Source organism: Erpetoichthys calabaricus, chromosome 7 (assembly GCF_900747795.2).
Source record: "Erpetoichthys calabaricus chromosome 7, fErpCal1.3, whole genome shotgun sequence".
Classification (NCBI taxonomy): domain Eukaryota; kingdom Metazoa; phylum Chordata; class Cladistia; order Polypteriformes; family Polypteridae; genus Erpetoichthys; species Erpetoichthys calabaricus.
In genome coordinates this window covers 39,366,652-39,384,202 of record NC_041400.2, presented here as the reverse complement: position 1 = coordinate 39,384,202, position 17,551 = coordinate 39,366,652, and the positions used below count along the sequence as shown (strand labels likewise).

General features: G+C 38.2%; 1 protein-coding gene across 2 annotated transcripts in view; it reads left to right on the top strand.

Annotated features, from left to right (window-relative positions):
• The first annotated feature begins 12,630 nt into the window (after positions 1 to 12,630).
• The window catches only part of fer (fer (fps/fes related) tyrosine kinase), a 396,648-nt gene continuing 391,727 nt past the window's right edge, over positions 12,631 to 17,551 (top strand). The window contains exon 1 of one of the 2 annotated variants that reach the window (XM_051929595.1): positions 12,631 to 13,162. The gene's annotated coding sequence lies outside the window, so the exon portion shown is untranslated. The remainder of the gene's footprint in view (positions 13,163 to 17,551) is intronic. The other variant, XM_028804820.2, reaches the window with a different exon arrangement.

Sequence of the window (17,551 nt, the reverse complement as noted above, 5' to 3'; positions counted from 1 at the left end):
TCTATAGCACATTCTCATACAAAGAATGTAGCTCAAATTGCTTTTCCAAATGTCAAAGAAATAGCTACATGCAAAGAAAAGAATAATAATGAATACATTGTGTACACTGCGGTGGGCTGATGCCCTGCCCGGGGTTTGTTTCCTGCCTTGCGCCCTGTGTTGGCTGGGATTGGCTCCAGCAGACCCCTCATGACCCTGTAGTTAAGATATAGCGGGTTGGATAATGGAATGTACACTTACAAGTGCAATATAAATAAAATTTATTATTATTATTATTATTATTATTACATAAGAAAGATACAGAATTAAAAGAAGTAAAGTCCTTAAATATAGAATTGTTTTTTTCAGTTTCTAAATCACAGTCCAATGATTAGTTCAGATGGTCGTTGTGAACAGAAAAAATAAAAAAACACAACATCTGCAGGGGTTCCAGGGCAAAAGTCCACCAAGTCCTTACTGAGCATTCTGCCTCACATAAGTACTGTAGTTCTTTATTTGTTGTTTTTAGGCATTAGAATTTGATGCAGTGGGTCATGTGACAAGTTGGGGTATCTCTATTCATTTAGACATCACAGGTGACTGCACAGGACTTTGATCAGGTGCTGGTGGCGTTAGAACTGGAAAAGAAAACAGAGAAAGGTAAAGATTAATAATGATCACAGATTCACCAAAGAGAATGATAATTCTATGCATATCTAGGTTATTAAGAGTAGAACTAAACAGAAGCTATGAAAAAACAAAATTAAAAAGGTGGGATTTTAGGAGTTTCTTAAATTGTTCCATTGTATCAGCCTGGTGTTTTTCAATTGGTAAATTGTTCCATATTTTTGGTGCATAATAGCAAAAGGCCATTTCACCACTTCTTTCAACCTTACCTTTTGAAACTTAAGTAGGCTGCTATTAGAAGATCTAAGGTTATGACTGTAATGTAGGGGGACAGGCACTCCAAGACACAGGAAGGAACATGATTATTTAAGGCTTTATATAGCATTTTTAAATTCATACTTATATTTTTAAATTATAAACAATTTATATTTTAAACTCAATTCTAAAGGACATAGATGGGCAATGAAACAACCTTAATATTGGTGAGATGTGCTCAATTTTTGAATCAATATCCTGAGTATAAATCCTACAGCCAGGCATTATCTGTGTGGGGTCTGCATGTTCACCCCAACTCTGAGTGGGCTTTCCCCAGATACATCCCCAAAGACAAGCAGGTTAAATTAATTGCTGATTCTATGTGTGAGTGTGAGCTTGTATGAAAAGGCTCTGTGATAGTCTAGCACCATGAACAATGTTGCTTCTGGCCCTGTGACACCTTCTACAGTTTGGCAAACCTTACTACATTCAGTAATTACACGGAATGCTAGCTATTGGTGTTTCCACTCATCACCCATCACCGCTGCTTAATTAAAGTTTGGTCTTACTGTCACTAAGTCGAGCTTTCAGTAACTAAGCAAAAAATTGACTTTATCTACTCTCTATATATAAAATCCTAAGCCTAAAAGTGCAACAATTTTGTAGAATGATTTTATTTGACTTTTTTGTCACACTTTAAATCGGGCTTAGTTTAAAACCTACATATATGTTTGGTATCATTCTTTTCAGAATTTATCAAACTTTAATGTGATGTTCATAGATTTTCAGATTCTTATTCCATTTTTAAATTATAAACTAAAAAATATCAAGAACTCACATCCCGCGAGACGAGACTTAACCAACAGTGCCAAGAGATTTAACCACACCTGGACTGGAAATAAAAGACAAAGAGTAGGACAGCTGCTGCAGAGACTTTTAAATGTTCAAAGTGCCGTGCGAGATGCAGATCATGCAGCACGGCAGCAGCAGCAAGCCAGCAGATGATCAAGCAAAGAGGAGGTAAAAAAAACTATTTGTTTCCCATTGTATCTCCATTTAAGAGGGGGTTTCGGAGGAGTGACCACATCACCTTGGGGTGTGTTCAGCCCCCCTCTTCACAACACGAGCGGCAGACTGGCCGCAACTGGGGGTTGGGCGCCAGGGGGGCTTGCCCCCCTAGTATTTAGAATAATGCCATTAATCAGAACAGCTTTATTTCCTAGCAAGCAAATGTTATGCTAATGTTTTAAACAATAATGATGATTAGAGAATGGTTGTTAATTTGTTGTTTTTATATAAAGTAACTTGCCAAGATGGAGCAGCGATATCTAACAATGCCAGGGTCTTGAGTTTTAATACTAAACTAGGCACTTCCTGTGTGGAATTTGTATGACCTTCTTGTGTTACAAGACTTTTTCTTCCACATCCCAAAGAGATGCAGGTTAGGTTAACTAAAATTGTTCAGTATAAGTGTGGTGTGTGTCAGAGTGTATCTTCAAGCCAAACGGCATCCCTCCCAAAGTTGTTTCCTGTCTTGCCTATGGTGTAACTGAAATAGGTATTAGCTCTGTGCTGCCATGAACAGGAGAGGCAGATTAGAAAATGAATGAATGGAAATTACTAATAGGGGCAACACTAGCGAAAGATCTAATTTTAATTGAAGGTCTATTTATGATTCATATAAATGAATGTTTGGCGATTTGGTCTAAAATTCAATATTACATTAAGTTTAGAGTCTGATTCTATGATGTTCAAAACATTGAGAAAAATTGATTTTAGCATGGTGTCTGTATGTATGTGTCTATGGAAACCTATTTACAATGACTACCTGAGACTACCACAAAACATTTTCAAACAGTGATTTCTTTGTGGTATTACTAAACTGAAAATTACAAATACTGTATGGAGCATTCCACATCGATTTTTATTTATATTGTAGTCAATTCTGATTCAGTTATACCAGTCAATGTATGAGATGCCCTGAAATCATGGGTAGCAGGCAATAAAAAACATTAATGATGCAACAGATGGTGCATTAATAAATCAGCATGAAAATGCTTTGCTATACAATATCTTGCAATGGAGGAAAGCAATTCCAGTTAGGGTGGAGACCACCTGTCTTGAAGAACCCTGTCCCTTCCCAGATTCAATCTATATAAATAAAACTGTAATGCGCTTTTCTTATCTTTTGAATTTTTTGATGTTATTTATTTATTTTGCACACTAAGGACCTCATTTCTCCCATCTGACCATATTGTGTCTGTTCACCAGTAACTCAAAAACAACTGAAGAGATTTTCACAAAGCTTTGCAAGTAGCCTGCTGTTGGCCAAATTTAAAATACTGTATAGGCTATATGGCGTTTCAAAATTTAATTAGGGAGGGAATATGTGTGTGCGGGGGGCAAAAAATGTATCACTCTAAAACGGCTGAAATTCATTACATTTTACAGGTATTTTACTGTTAATACAACTTTAAACCTAGATGTTAAGGCCTTTCAAAAGTTCCATTGAAAAATGGAGTAATGGCGTGAGTGTAAAACCACAATCACATTATCATGGCAAAATGGTTCAGCTGATTGTAATCAATGATTTGACATTTTTGTATCAGCAGTAAAATCTGTTTAAATGTGCGCCCAACAAAATAACAAAAAAATATCAGGAGGAAAGTACATGTCCATACTACTAATATAACTCTCTCTTTATATTTAAAGAGCCTTGAAATGAAAAAGTATCATACAAGGATATAAGGAGAGATGTAAATTGTTATTACAGAACAAAATAAGATTTTTTGAAGAAACAAGAAAACGTTTAAAGTGATAATATTATCGTGAGTATGCTAATAATTCCAGGAATGGATACTTGAGAAGTTGATAGTTATCAGTGACATAAATGATGGATTGAGAACAAAAGAGTCCATAATTTAAAAAAAAAAATTGTTTTTTTAACCCATTATACAAATACCGTATATACTCGCATATAAGTTGGGTCTTGAAACCCGAAAAATCGATCATAAAATCAGACCCCGACATATACGCCCGTTCAAAAAATACGATAATTTTTCTTTATTTACATCTTCTTGCATCCTCCAATCTCGCACCAGTTACTCAGATGCATTGAATTTTGTTGCAGCAGCACAGTTACCAATTTCTTTCGCCACATCAATGACTTTTACTTTAAAACCAGCTTCATATTTCCTTCTGATCAAACGCTCCATCGTAGATAAGGGATGCTCTTACAATAAAGGTGTATGAGGGTGTGAGATACAAAAAACACAAAACATTACAAACGTTGCTTTGGAATGGTTTGGATATTACCGTGTGGTCACGTAGGCACAATACATAGAAAAAAAAAAGGCAGTGTGCTCCGTGGTTACTCTCTCAGGTGGGCGTTAGCATATCATAAACTCTTGGACCAATAGCGTGAGTTTTCCGCTTTTGACTTATAGGATCAACATTAAAAATACAGGAAATTATACGGTAAAATCAAGTCACGACTTCCGTGGGAGAACTTAAACGTGAGTACATACGGTATACCTGGGCAATTCTGGGTACTACGACTAGTGTTTAATAAAATCCTATTCAATTAATAGACAACCTTCATCTATTTAATCTGGGTAAATGGCCACACACATTTAGGTTCAATCATTTTATTTAGTCTGATGCACATCAATATGAAAATTCTCTTTAATAACTCAGATTGCTGAAAATAAATTTTCATTAAGAGATGACATGGTGAAGACACCATCGAAAGACTAGAAAATGTAATTTAGCCTCAAAGCCAGTCACTCACCTCAAATTTGCTGCAAATTCCATTATACATCGACTGTCTGTACTATAAAACCTTTTCAAATAATTTGGCTTGATATTACGATTACAAAAGGAACAGTTTCAGGCTGAAAGAAAACCACAATGCTGCAGTATAAAGGACCTTAGTACTACATGGATACTACATTGGTAGCCATGGCTATCAACTTTGAAAAAAGAAGTTACTAATTCTTTTTTTTTTCCGTTAGCCAAGGCTTCTTTTAAAATTTTTGTTGCCTAAACTATATCTGACGTGTGTCTGATTTTGTTTTTATTCTCAATAAAACAATAAAAAATATTTAAGAAGAGTTAGCCATCCATAATATACACTCCAGTTCAATATGCAGCAAGCACTCCCTAAATTAATCACACGTATCTTGTCTAAAATGTACCCAGGGCAAGATCATCAAGCACTTGTGTCACTAGGTCACACGTGTTGGAAATGCCTTACACTTAATATATCCATTTTCCAAACCTGTTCATACTGAGCAGGATCGCAGTGAAGCTAGAGCCTATCCTAGCAGGTATCGGGAGCAAGGCAGGAACAATCCCTCGGCTGGGCACCAGTCAGTTGTAAGGTGAATACACACTCACATACTGTACACTACGGCGAATTTATCGACTAACCTGCATGTCTTTGGACTGGGCTTCCCACGTGAGAGGAAGCCCATGTGGTGATAGGAACAACATGAAAAACAGATTATTTGTATAGCTCTTATTCAAGGGTTAAAGGTGAGTTTCATGGATTGCATTCAAAGCATTCTATCAAACTTGTCATGTTATATTTACAGCATTTGTTAGACTGTGTTATGTTCTCCAGTGATCACAAAATGGCAAAGGTATGATGGCAGAAACCCAGCTGGACAGCTCAAAAATAAGTCTCATGCTGGGGTACCCTGGCCCTGGGAAACTGGGATGCTATGGCCTATTAGGCCCCAGATAATAAGAGCTTCCATAGTGCTTTGAAATATCCCTAAAACACAGTAATATGTTATGATGCAGAAAACATTAAAAATGGAAGTAGGATAGATCCAAAACAAGGTTCCTTATAAGGATTTTTTTAATGAAAGATAGAAAAATGGTCAGAAAAGCAAAAAAAAGGGCAAAAATAGTTGCTAAAATGGCAATCTGAGGATAAGTCCAGAAACAAAATCTTTAAACAGAGGCAAAAAGTGTTAATGAAACCAGTAAATCCAAAGAAAAAAATAAATACAGAGGAAGATCTAACACTCCACTAAAGCATATTCAAAGAACTGCAAGGAACTTGCCTTCTCATCTTGCATATAAAAGCAGGGGATGCTTTCTTGTGGCTTGGTATAGGAGAACAAGACTATGCATATAAAAACTAAATAATAAATGAAATAAAATTGACACAGAATACAAGTTAGACAAAACATAAATAATAATATTAACAATTTAGTGTTGCCAATCCACCTAACCTACATGTCTTTGGACTGTGGAAGGAAACTGGAGCACCAGTAGGAATCCCACATGTGCATGGGGAGAATATGGAAAGTCCATGCATGGAGAGCCCAGGACGTGAGCCTTGATTTCCTTACTGCGAGTCAGCAGAGCTACCACTGTGCTAACCTGGCTTAAATATACAACTAATGCTTTATTTCTAAATAAAAGAAATTCTATTAAAAAAAAAAACTTATGGGGTGGAAGGCTTCAGAGAATATAGTTCACTCCAACATATGTGTGGTCAGTTCTAGCTTACATTATATCTCATCCCACTTATAGCACTGTCTGCCCTACATGTTTGGAGAAACTCTGCAGCTTCCCTCTTCTCTTAACATTCAGTGACAATCTCCAAGAAAACTGCCCAGAGGTAAAATCTTCAGCCACTTTGCAATGTCCTTTGGTTTCAATAAAACCATTCCAGACCATGACCTATATAATACTGGGCATGTTAAAAATCCTTTTTTGGGTGTGTCACTAACACAGTTAATTGTTTTGCTTCACAAATGTATTACTTTTTTATTTAGTGGCAGTGGCTTTAATAACAGACTAGTCACAATAATGTCACAATACAGTGCCACCTATATAAAAATAATGTCCATGCTTCAAGTTACATTGACTTGTCTGGTTATCATCTTTGTTTGAAGTTTCCTGTACTTCATAAAACCGGACAGCACACCTAAAACATCCATCTCTTCACATAGGATTGGAATGCTAGACAAAGTGGCAGTAGTAATTATGTAGGTGAATGCAAATCTAAAAATAAAGAACATTACACACCTCAGCTTGTGATGTTAAATAGCACACGCCTGTAACGTCAATTATGTAATCCAAACATTGGTTGGAGGTGGTTCACTAATGCTATGCTTACTTCTTCCTATAAAAAGAAAACACTAGCACATCAAAATGTTTCGTCCCAAACAGACAATCAGCTAAGTATTGAGGAACTGAACCAATTAGGTAGGGAGTGGATAGCTCTAGGTTGAACAACTACTGCAGCTGCTGGAGTCACTCCAAATATTTTTTTGATTAGAAAGCAATTCTTGTTAATGGAATTTCTTAATTCACTAGATGGCTTTAGCGTTCCCCTTTTAACCCATCCATTTACTGAACTTGCTTAATCTAAAGTTATTGAGGTGGGGGGCATAAACACACATGCACAGACATGCAATCACATTGACTAATATTTGGCTCCTCATCATATTAAAAGATGAACTCTGCAAATCCATGGATGAATCACCCTTTGATTGTTTGTACTCAACAATTTGATTCTTTCTGTCATGATTCCATCTAACCACTTTTTAGAACAGGAAATTGAGTTAGTTAAACTTCTCCACTTACACCTGCCACTTTGTCTTCCTACAGAGAGACAGAGAGAGAGCAAGCTCTAGGGCCCTCAGATTTGTAGGTGCAGATCATTGTCTGGGAATTGAGCCACTCCTGTGGGCTTAAGGTCACCATCAACCAAGGAAAACACATCTCGGCACAAAAGGCAGAGATGCAGCCCTCATGTCCACAGACTGGATCACGTCAAGGTCTAAGATATACATTGATATTGTAACAACTTACATTTCTCAATCTTGCTTAATCCAATTCAAGGTTATGGTAGGCTAGAGCCTACCCTCGAAGCATTGCATGCAAGTTAGAACATCCGGAACATATTAGTAGCAGTCCATCACAGGGTAAGTCAGAAATTGACATATAACTAATATACAGATACTTGGAGATGTGGTAGCAAAACTTGAGTACTTGGAGAAAAACCAACACTGACACTAGAAGACTATGTGCACTTCACACTGATGATGGCCAGGTATAAGATTCAGATTCAGGATGCTTGCTAACCACTAACAGCAGCAGCACTAACCACTGGGCCATTATGCTGCTTTCCAAGAAATTTACAGGAAAGGGTTGACAAAGTCTGAGGCCTTAAAATGATTACATTTAAAACAAATAATGAACAGATCAGTATACCTAGTTAGAGAAGATGGGCAAACTCCATTGACCCCTTCAGGTATCCATGTAATGTGAAAAGAAGAGAGGCCCTTATTGCATCACCTTAGATAGTATTTCAGCCACTCACCAAGCACTCCTTTTCAGGACTGGGTTTAGGGTTTACCTAAGACGTTGCTCCTTGAGTAACTGAAATACGCACTGCAATAAGTCTGCAAATCTTGAGGGAAGTACTCTCCCCACCTTCCATGCAACAATTAAGAGAACTGTTGATCAAGACATCTCAACAGTATCCTGCACCTTTACTATTTTTGACTTCTGCCACACAAGTAAGATAAACCTCATCACATATTTCCATCACCCCCTGCTCGAGCATGCCAGCCAGGTTCAGGAATTCCTAGAATATTTCCTTCCTCAAGTAAGGAATATGCCCCACTGAGGTCAACACTTCATTTGATATAAATGATTTGTCTGGAAATCTATGCATCTGTGTCAAATAAGTACACTACACCAAATTTCTCACACGCCTGGATTCTTGCCTCAATGTCTGCTGTTCCGTTGGCCTGTTGGTAGTTCTCAATGAAATCCAAAGAAATAATTATTTAATTTAATGACTGCCCATCTCTATCGTGAAGGTTTCAAACAAAGTCTATTTTGACCATGTGTTCCTGCCCTCACTTGAGATACACTAAAACTAATATTAGAGAAGCATTTTCTAGGTGTCCCTGGGACATTTTCACTAAATATCTGTGGGTTCCAGGTCTTCCTGATGATTTATCCACCCAAGCCAACTTATCACCAAGTGTTTAGAAGTCAACAGCTAATACAGGTGCAAGGCAGGCACAAACACTTAAGTTTATTAAATGCTTCACTTTATAACACAATTTAATGTAGCAAATAATTTATACACTGTGACTGTGAAGATTTAACCTTGACTTGAAAAATAGCAAAGTTATCCTTTAATTGTAGGGCAATTTCAAAGCAGGAGAAAAAACACTAAAGCGAGTTTCCATCTCTCTGGGGTAGTGAGTCTTGACAGGCAATATACCTGATCCCTACTCATTTCTTTACAGGATGTAAGGTTACATGCAAAGGTAAACCCTCAAATGTCCATCATTCATTACCAGTTCCCCATGGGACTGGTCTTGGTATACTTGTCCATAATTTACAGATATAATAATAGGAATTTAGATTTGAATCATTAAGTGTGAATGCTTTTCCAAAAGTAACACTACCAGAAGCATCAGTCTCTCAACAATCTACCTCCACGAATACTTTGGGCATGCAAACATCTCTGCCATGCTAAGGTCTGATTCTAAACACAGACCATCTGTGTTTTAATTGTTAGATTTATGAAATAAATTAAGTACAAAATGACAAAACCAGAAAACAGTAACTTGAAAAGATTACCTTTTTATGCAAAAGTCTGAATTTCTAGTAGTAAAGTCTATACCGAAGCAAATTTTAGTATTTAAACACAGAGAAAACTAGGACCATGGCCATGTTTACACTGTAGGACTAAAAACACAATTAAGAATTTTCCTTTTTAAGTCAGTCTTTTTTTGTACTATTAGTCCTTCCAGTTCCTATTTGTTTGTGCAGGCTGTGCTCTCAAGTGACTGGTATATGCAAAGGACTATTAGGTTAGACAGGTGACTTCATGTTTAAGCGAATGATGCAACATAAAGGTCCTTTTTAAAAAAATGGTGATAGTGTGAATGGAAACTTTTACATTTTTCTACCCAAAAGGCTTTTCACTTTTGGTTGTCACTACAGATGTGATTACATAAATAATAGCCCTCCACATCATATAGTTGTATCATTATAATATCCATATAGTTCTGCCTGCACATAACCATTCCTGAAAGCAAAAATGAATAATTTACCTCCTTGTATGCAAGTAACCTACGTTATTCATCACTATCTGTCTGTCCTTGTCCTTTGTAAAACACGATGAAACAAAAGTGTTGGGGTCTGTAGTGGAGCTCCAGTTTAATTGTGGGTATTACTGACAAAAGTACAATGACCAAATATTCAAACTAAATGGCTTTTTCAGCCCACAGAGTTGCTCCTGCAGAGACATTGCTCCATCTCCTTCAAAGACAAATTCAAGAATAAAGGTCGACTCCCTGTTTGGCTCTTCTGGAATGGAAAAGGCAGAGTTTCTTGGCTGGAAGAGTACTGGTCCACCCATTTTTCTTCCTCCAGTTTAGAGAGAAAAAGAGAACAGTTAATATCACCAATATTTTCCCCCTCTCCAATCTCTTAGTTCCTACCTGTTTTGATTACTCAAGATGTTTTCTAAACTGTCATGCCTGACATTCACTTAAACAGAAGTTGACAGTATTCAGTTGTGTCACACTAAGAGAGGCATGGAAATAAATGAATTTCAACTTCAAAAACTGTATCTGAGCATTCTCTCAGGCATCATACTCTGAGATCAGGAATTATATCTGAATTTAGATGAAAACACAGCAGGAAACATAACATCTGTGCTGGAGGCACAGAAAAAAACAAGAAAACATATAATAAGTCACCTTTCAAAAACAAGGTCAGGTAACAACAGGGATTGGTTACAGGAGAAAACTGAAGTATTCACATGTAGTCAAAACAAAGCTGGATTAAGATCCTCATGTACATCAGGGTGTCTAAGCTCAGAAGACCCCCACCACTCACCTCACCTCACCTTACTACCTCCACTTATGCACATACAGTTAGGTCCATAAATATTTGGACAGAGACTTTTTTTCTAATTTTGGTTCTGTACATTACCAAAATGAATTTTAAATGAAACAACTCAGATGCAGTTGAAGTGCACATTTTCAGCTTTAATTCAGTGGGGTGAACAAAACGATTGCATAAAAATGTGAGGCAACTAAAGCATTTTTTAACACATTTCACCAGATTATGCCCCCTCAAATATCATGCCATTGCCTCCCAACCATGGATTTGGCTTGAGGTGATGAGGAGATCACTTCAAGTGGTACTTTGATAAAGGGCAACATTGCCAAGTAACTTTTCATTTCTTTAATATTATGAAATGATAAAATAAAAAAATTAAAGTGTGAACCTAAGAATTACATATGTACATATCCACTGCCTTTTACATATACCGCCTTTAAATACAGTATACTACCTTTAAAAATTGAGAAATATTATCATTTTAAAAATTCTAAATTTCGTATAACGCAGTTTGCAACACCTCACCACATTGTGAGTGTCCGAAAATCAAAGTGGCACATGTGCATTTCAAAGCGCTGCGTCAGTATATATTTTGATGTAGACAGAGAAGTTTCATTATTAATGTTATTATTATTGGATTATTATCTGTTATAGCCTATAATGTTTGCCTCTCCCCCTAATGTTCATGCACATCACACTGTATATGTACTGATTATGTCATTTTGTAAAATTTTGTTAATATCTGGAATCTGTGTGAGGTGTCAGTCACAACATCTGTTAAAAGTCTCCTGAATTTGCACCACGTGTATTTAGTTAAAACGGGGCAGGCAAGATGAAGCCACACTGCCAAGTTTTGTTTCGTAAAGACATACAGATTAGGTGAACAGGCCCTAGTGAATCAGTGTGTGTTCTCCCTGTGATGGACTGGCACTATCCAAGAGCGATGCTTGTTGAGATAATCTCTCCCTGTCCTGCAAAAGTGGGTTAGTAAGATGTATGGATTCTATTACACATTATACATTTTATTATGTTTAATGGCTATTTTTGTGTGTTATTATTTTTTTAATCATTTATATTGATTTACATTTTTTGCAAAATATTTATTTATTGTCTTATGTTTGAGTAATGTACTATTTGGCAATGCCTGTACTGTAAATATGAATTAAGATGTGAATGGGAAGTAAAAATGTACTGTACCTTGCCTCAGATAGCATTATTTAACACTCCAGCTTTGCTGTCGGGTACACTGTTACATGTTGGGATTTTAGGACTTTATTACAACATACCGACCCCCCCAGTTCTTATGCGACCTTTAATATTTCTGACCTGGAGCTAAGACTGACCCAGGGTGTGCACCCGAGTCACCCTGATGATAGATCCAAGTTTTAAAAACTATACATTCGCAGCAAATTACTCTATTAAGTCACTTTCAGACCTGCTTAATGCGAGTCAAAGTCATAGGAATCGTCTTTTTTGATTGTGAAAATAAGAGTACTAGTATGTGAAAATCCAGTTGTATTCTGACACCACTTCTATGCTCATTATCTACACAAAAATATTTCAAAACTATCTCCTCATCTTTGCAGCATTTCCATTCATCAAATACTATCACTCTAGCCAAAAATAAAAAGTGGGGAAATTAGTTTTAATCGTTCCTAATCCACCCGTTTTGGGTTTTAAAAGACACATAACCCATCGCAAGCTTGTGCTGTTGAAATTCCCAGCAATAGTTGGGGTAGCACTTCTTTTCCACCCAACAACCTGAGAAAAGTGTAAAGAAAAAAATCACATTCATGCAACATACTGCAAATAAGCCGGAGATTAGCAACTCAAAGTCCAATATGAAAAAATCGTTTCAAGCAAGCGTAGAGGAAGGGTGGGGGGTGGCAAGATACAGAAGTACACTACTCGACTCCCCCGTTCCCTCCCTTAACACTTCCATTCCGATAACATTTCTCCCGGCGACTTTCCTTGGTTTTCCACAAGGATCGCTCGCTCCTGTGCAGTACTTCATCGGGTTTTGTTGTGAACGTCACTACCCGATGGAGACAAGGAGAGCCGTCCTGAAGCGGAAACTCCTCCCGAATCCCAGCTCTGCGACCCACTGACGCTGAGAAAGGCGTATCAAGGGAAACAGTTTTACTGCTATCTCGGCAAGAAGGAGTCCGGCGCCGAAAACATCCCGGCAACAAAAGGCAGAATTAAATTGGGATTGTAAAGGCTAAGCAAGAGCCGAAGCTCGGCTGGCCAAGCGCACGGAGTGCTGGTAGCACAGTGTGCAGGCAGTGCCGGTCATCCCCGATCCGACGTGAAGAAAAGGAAACGGCAAGAAAAGGATCGACAAAAAAGTGGCACTGGCTGGGCAATGATTCCCAATACCTGAGAAACAAGAGCATCCGAAACGGTAAGGCGTGGCTGAAACGCGTTGACAAAGAACGAGGACGGTTTTGTTGTTCTACGTACGGGATTCTCAGCCCGGTGGTGGCTGACATGGGGTCGCCCCTCCCCCTTCCTTTTCCCTCACTCGATTCCGAGGATGCGTTTTGCGAAGTTCCCTAATCGAAGGACAACTTCGTTAAAATGTTTCTTAAGTATTAAAATAAGACAATGTACACCCTATGTCACCGGCTCCATTTTCCCTTACATCTCCACGGAGAGTATCTGGCTAGTCAAACTGGCAGGAATTAACGCTGCCGCTGTGCTCTCCTGTAAAATAAATAAATAACAAACAAGGGAATGCACAGCTTAATACCGGTGGGATGGGCAGCACTAGTCAGCACATTTTTTTTCTACAGTTCAGAGCGTATTGGCACATATTAGAAAGTGGAAGGCGTTTCCATCAAAAGACCCCGGTGCAAAACAAGGTAGGCGGCGTTGCTTCTTTTTACGGTGATCGCCAGAATTGTTCTCCTAATTTACAATAGGGCAGCGCATCAACTGTCATCTTAAAAAAACTAGCACAAGAAGTAAGTACAAGGCGCTATATTAACATAACGAATTTTACTCTGCAGCAAAACGGCCTGTGTTTAAGCAGCTCGCGTAGCGGGGCGTCCCAGCGTCCCGCTCGCGTTTAGGACGGGTGACGTCACACGCGTCTTTATTATACGGCGTTCTGCGGGGGCGGGGATGACTTGGATAGCAACGTACTGGAGATCGCTGGCGGACTTTAAGGTGGGTGGCCCGATGGGGTCACTCACTACCCATGTACCGTTAACATGCTTTTTACTAGACTCTGCGTAAGCTGGTTTCTGTAGCATCGTACAAGAGTGTTGTAAGCTATCGTGTAGATTTAGTTTTTTTTTGTTGTTCCACTTGCTCGGTGCGGCTGCTTTTTCAGTTATTTAGCAGAGTAGAATTATGTATTTTTATTCCAGTGGTTTTGCACGTATAATGTGTGTATAAATAGCTTCATTATAGTTGTCAGTGAGATCAGCACTATCGGGAGGAAGTGCGCTGATCCCAAGGAAAGTTGGGGGCTTTCAGAAAAGAATGATATTTTCAAGACACGTTTAAGTTAGTTAGGCGCCAGCGTTAAATAATACCATTTTTAGATTGCCAAATCTTCCTTTAGGTTCAGTAAGGGCTAGCGTTAAAGAATACCATTTTTAGATTGTTAAATCTTCCTTTAGGTTCAGTAAGTAAGAGACGAGTCTTCAGGCTGAATTTTAGTCTTGGCATCAATGCAGTTTTGGGGACAGACAATGGAAGAGAATTCCTCAAAAGCAATAGTAGCTGATTGGAGGATATGTGTGTCTGACCTTGCATTCTTCAGTCTTTGCTTGGAAATATTTTGTTCTTACTCAATGTAGAAATATACTGTAGCTTAATATTATAATTGACTTTTTAATTTCTTCTGCACATTGCCTAGATAGCGAGAATGTTGTGTGAATGTAAACCCCAAAATCATTCTCAGAAGATATTTCCTGTAGATCACTGAGTGTGTTTATATACAGTACACTACAAAACCAGGATAAGTTGAGCATCCCAGTTAAGGCAGAAACCTGGTTTGTTAAAAAAAAAAAAAAACAGTTAACATTTACAAGCCCACTTACGGAGTTCTTCTTTGGCAAAATTCTCCAGTGTCATAAAAATATGCTAAGACAATGAGATTAAACGCCATCATCAGCCACCATGAATATGAAAACAAGCATGGAGTCTGCATTTCCTGAGATTGTGATGCTGAGCTTATGTTGTGTTCATGTGTTCATTGGGCAAACAGTACATCAGAGTTTCTGAGTTGGAAATTACACACAAACACTCTACCAACCCAGAGCTACGAGTTGGACAATTCAAACAAAAGATGGCTACCTTAGCATATGAACACAGCATTATCACTGTACGTTCAGCTCATCAACATAAATTTAGTGATTTTTTTTAAATATTGAGATGGATTATTTCATCCATCATTGTGGATGCTTCTTCTGTTTTGTACCTGTGATTGCTGGATTCTTGTGTTAAGCAAAGACGTTTCAGGCTAACAGAGTACAATGGACATGCGCAGGTTACAAAATTTTTAACTGCGACCTAGTTAAGGGTTTACATGGCCACATAACCTGATTACTTGTTAAGAAATCTATGTGTGTTAACCAGGTTTCTCAGAGACTAGTATCTTGGTTTCTCTAACCAGAATAAGAATATACATTGCATTTTTGAAACTGGGTTTCTGTGAAAAACTGGGATATTAAAGCACATGCAAATGTTTTGACTGTATCCCATTATCTATTTATAAGACTAAAGTTTCGAGGTAAGGTAGTTCTACTCACAAACATGATGCTGGAAGCGGCGATGTGTTGCATGTTCGTTAGCACGTGCAATTGAGAATTTCACTTTAATCTGTTCTTGTGACAATAGAACTATGTGGATGATTACTGGCACGGTAAAATCCACCCCTCCTAACTGACTGCCTACATTGAGTAACATCACTTCTGCCTATCTCAAAATGCATTGGTATGAGTATATAACTAAATAACAGATAACATATGTCTGCCACTTCGTGTATATATCAAGAACTCCAAAACACAGCATGCATGACTGCTCTCAAGACACCCACCAATATACAGAAAGTTGTTAAGGATGGCAACCAGTTCTGATCTAAATCCTCATCTCTCTGAAATGGGGTCAAGTTTGCTAACACACTTTGACAGACATAAAAACACAGCTTACTTTCTGCATTGCTAGAGTGAGTGAGCAATAGTGTACCAGACCAGATTTACAAGATGTAGCATTAATCCATCCATCCATCCATCCATTATCCAACCCGCTATATCTAACTACAGGGTCACGGAGGTCTGCTGGAGCCAATCCCAGCCAACACAGGGCGCAAGGCAGGAAACAAACCCCGGGCAGGGCGCCAACCCACCGCAGGGCACACACACATACCAAGCATACACCAGGGACAATTTAGAATCACCAGTGCACCTAACCTGCATGTCTTTGGACTGTGGGAGGAAATCGGAGCACCTGGAGGAAACCCATGCAGACATGGGGAGAACATGCAAACTCCATGCAGGGAGGACCCGGGAAGTGAACCCAGGTCTCCTAACTGTGAGGCAGCAGCGCTACCCACTGCACCACCGTGCTGCCCATATAGCATTCAAGGTGTCATATTTCTTTTTTTCTGTTGTGACATTTTTAATAATACAATTAAAAAGGAGTATTTTAAAAATAAGTTCAAAAGAAACAGTTTAATCTAAGACAAAAGCTACAGTGGAAGACCCAAAAAGCTGTGTGCATTTAATGAACAATACTTGTAGTGCTAGTTGAAGCTAATAAACCATTCTTGAAGAAATTCCAGTACGCAAAATATCATAAAACATGGAATGGCAACCAATGTCAGAAAGCCTTATGGAGAAATTAATCCTAGATTTACAATGTTTGTCACAAATATGGCAATCTGTCAGAAGAATTGGCGAGATGCCTGACTGTAGCTTTCTGTGAAACATGTTGTCTGTTCTGGGTGCATTTCAAACAATGGTGTAAATGATTTGGTTAAAATCAGTGAAGTGATGACTGCTGAGAAATATAGAGAAATTCTGATTCCTCTTGTACCGTCGGGGAAAACGATTTATAGGCAATAACTTGGATGTCAGCAAATGAAGCACTAACAGTTTCAGATGGGACCCCTTAGAGCCCAGTTCTCAAAATATGACAAGCTGTGGGGGATCATTAGGAAAGGAATAAGAACAAAAAAGAGACAAAGTCACAAGAAGAGTTAATGGCAAGTCCTGCAAGAAGCTCAGATGAATTCGCCACAGGACTTCTTGAAGAAAAAAGTAATATTCAGTGGAGTACCAAAGAGAATTGCAATTTTGCAATTTAAAGGAAAGTCGCAGAAAATGGTGTCCTGCTTCAGAAACACCTGAAATTATTACACTATGCCAATGCCTCAGAGTTGCCACAGATTAGGAGGTGGAACGTGTTTACTCTGAAGAGATCCTTGTACTTCATTCCAGATATTCAAGTAGTTTCAGATCTGGTTACTGGGAATGCCATTAGAATAAAAAGTTTTCACTGTCATAGTCCTAGACTCATCCTAGTTTATAGCACCTGTAAAAAGTATTCTCCCCCCTGGAAGATTTCATATTTGTTATACAACATTTAATCATAGTGGATTTAATTTCGCATTTTTGAAATTGATCAACAAACAAAGACTGTTTAGTGTCAAAGTGAAAACAGATCTCTGCAAAGTGATCTAAATTAATTACAAATATAAAACACAAAATAACTGATTTCACAAATATTCACCCAGTTCAAGTCAGTATTTAGTACATGCACCCAGCCATGAAAGCCTTGA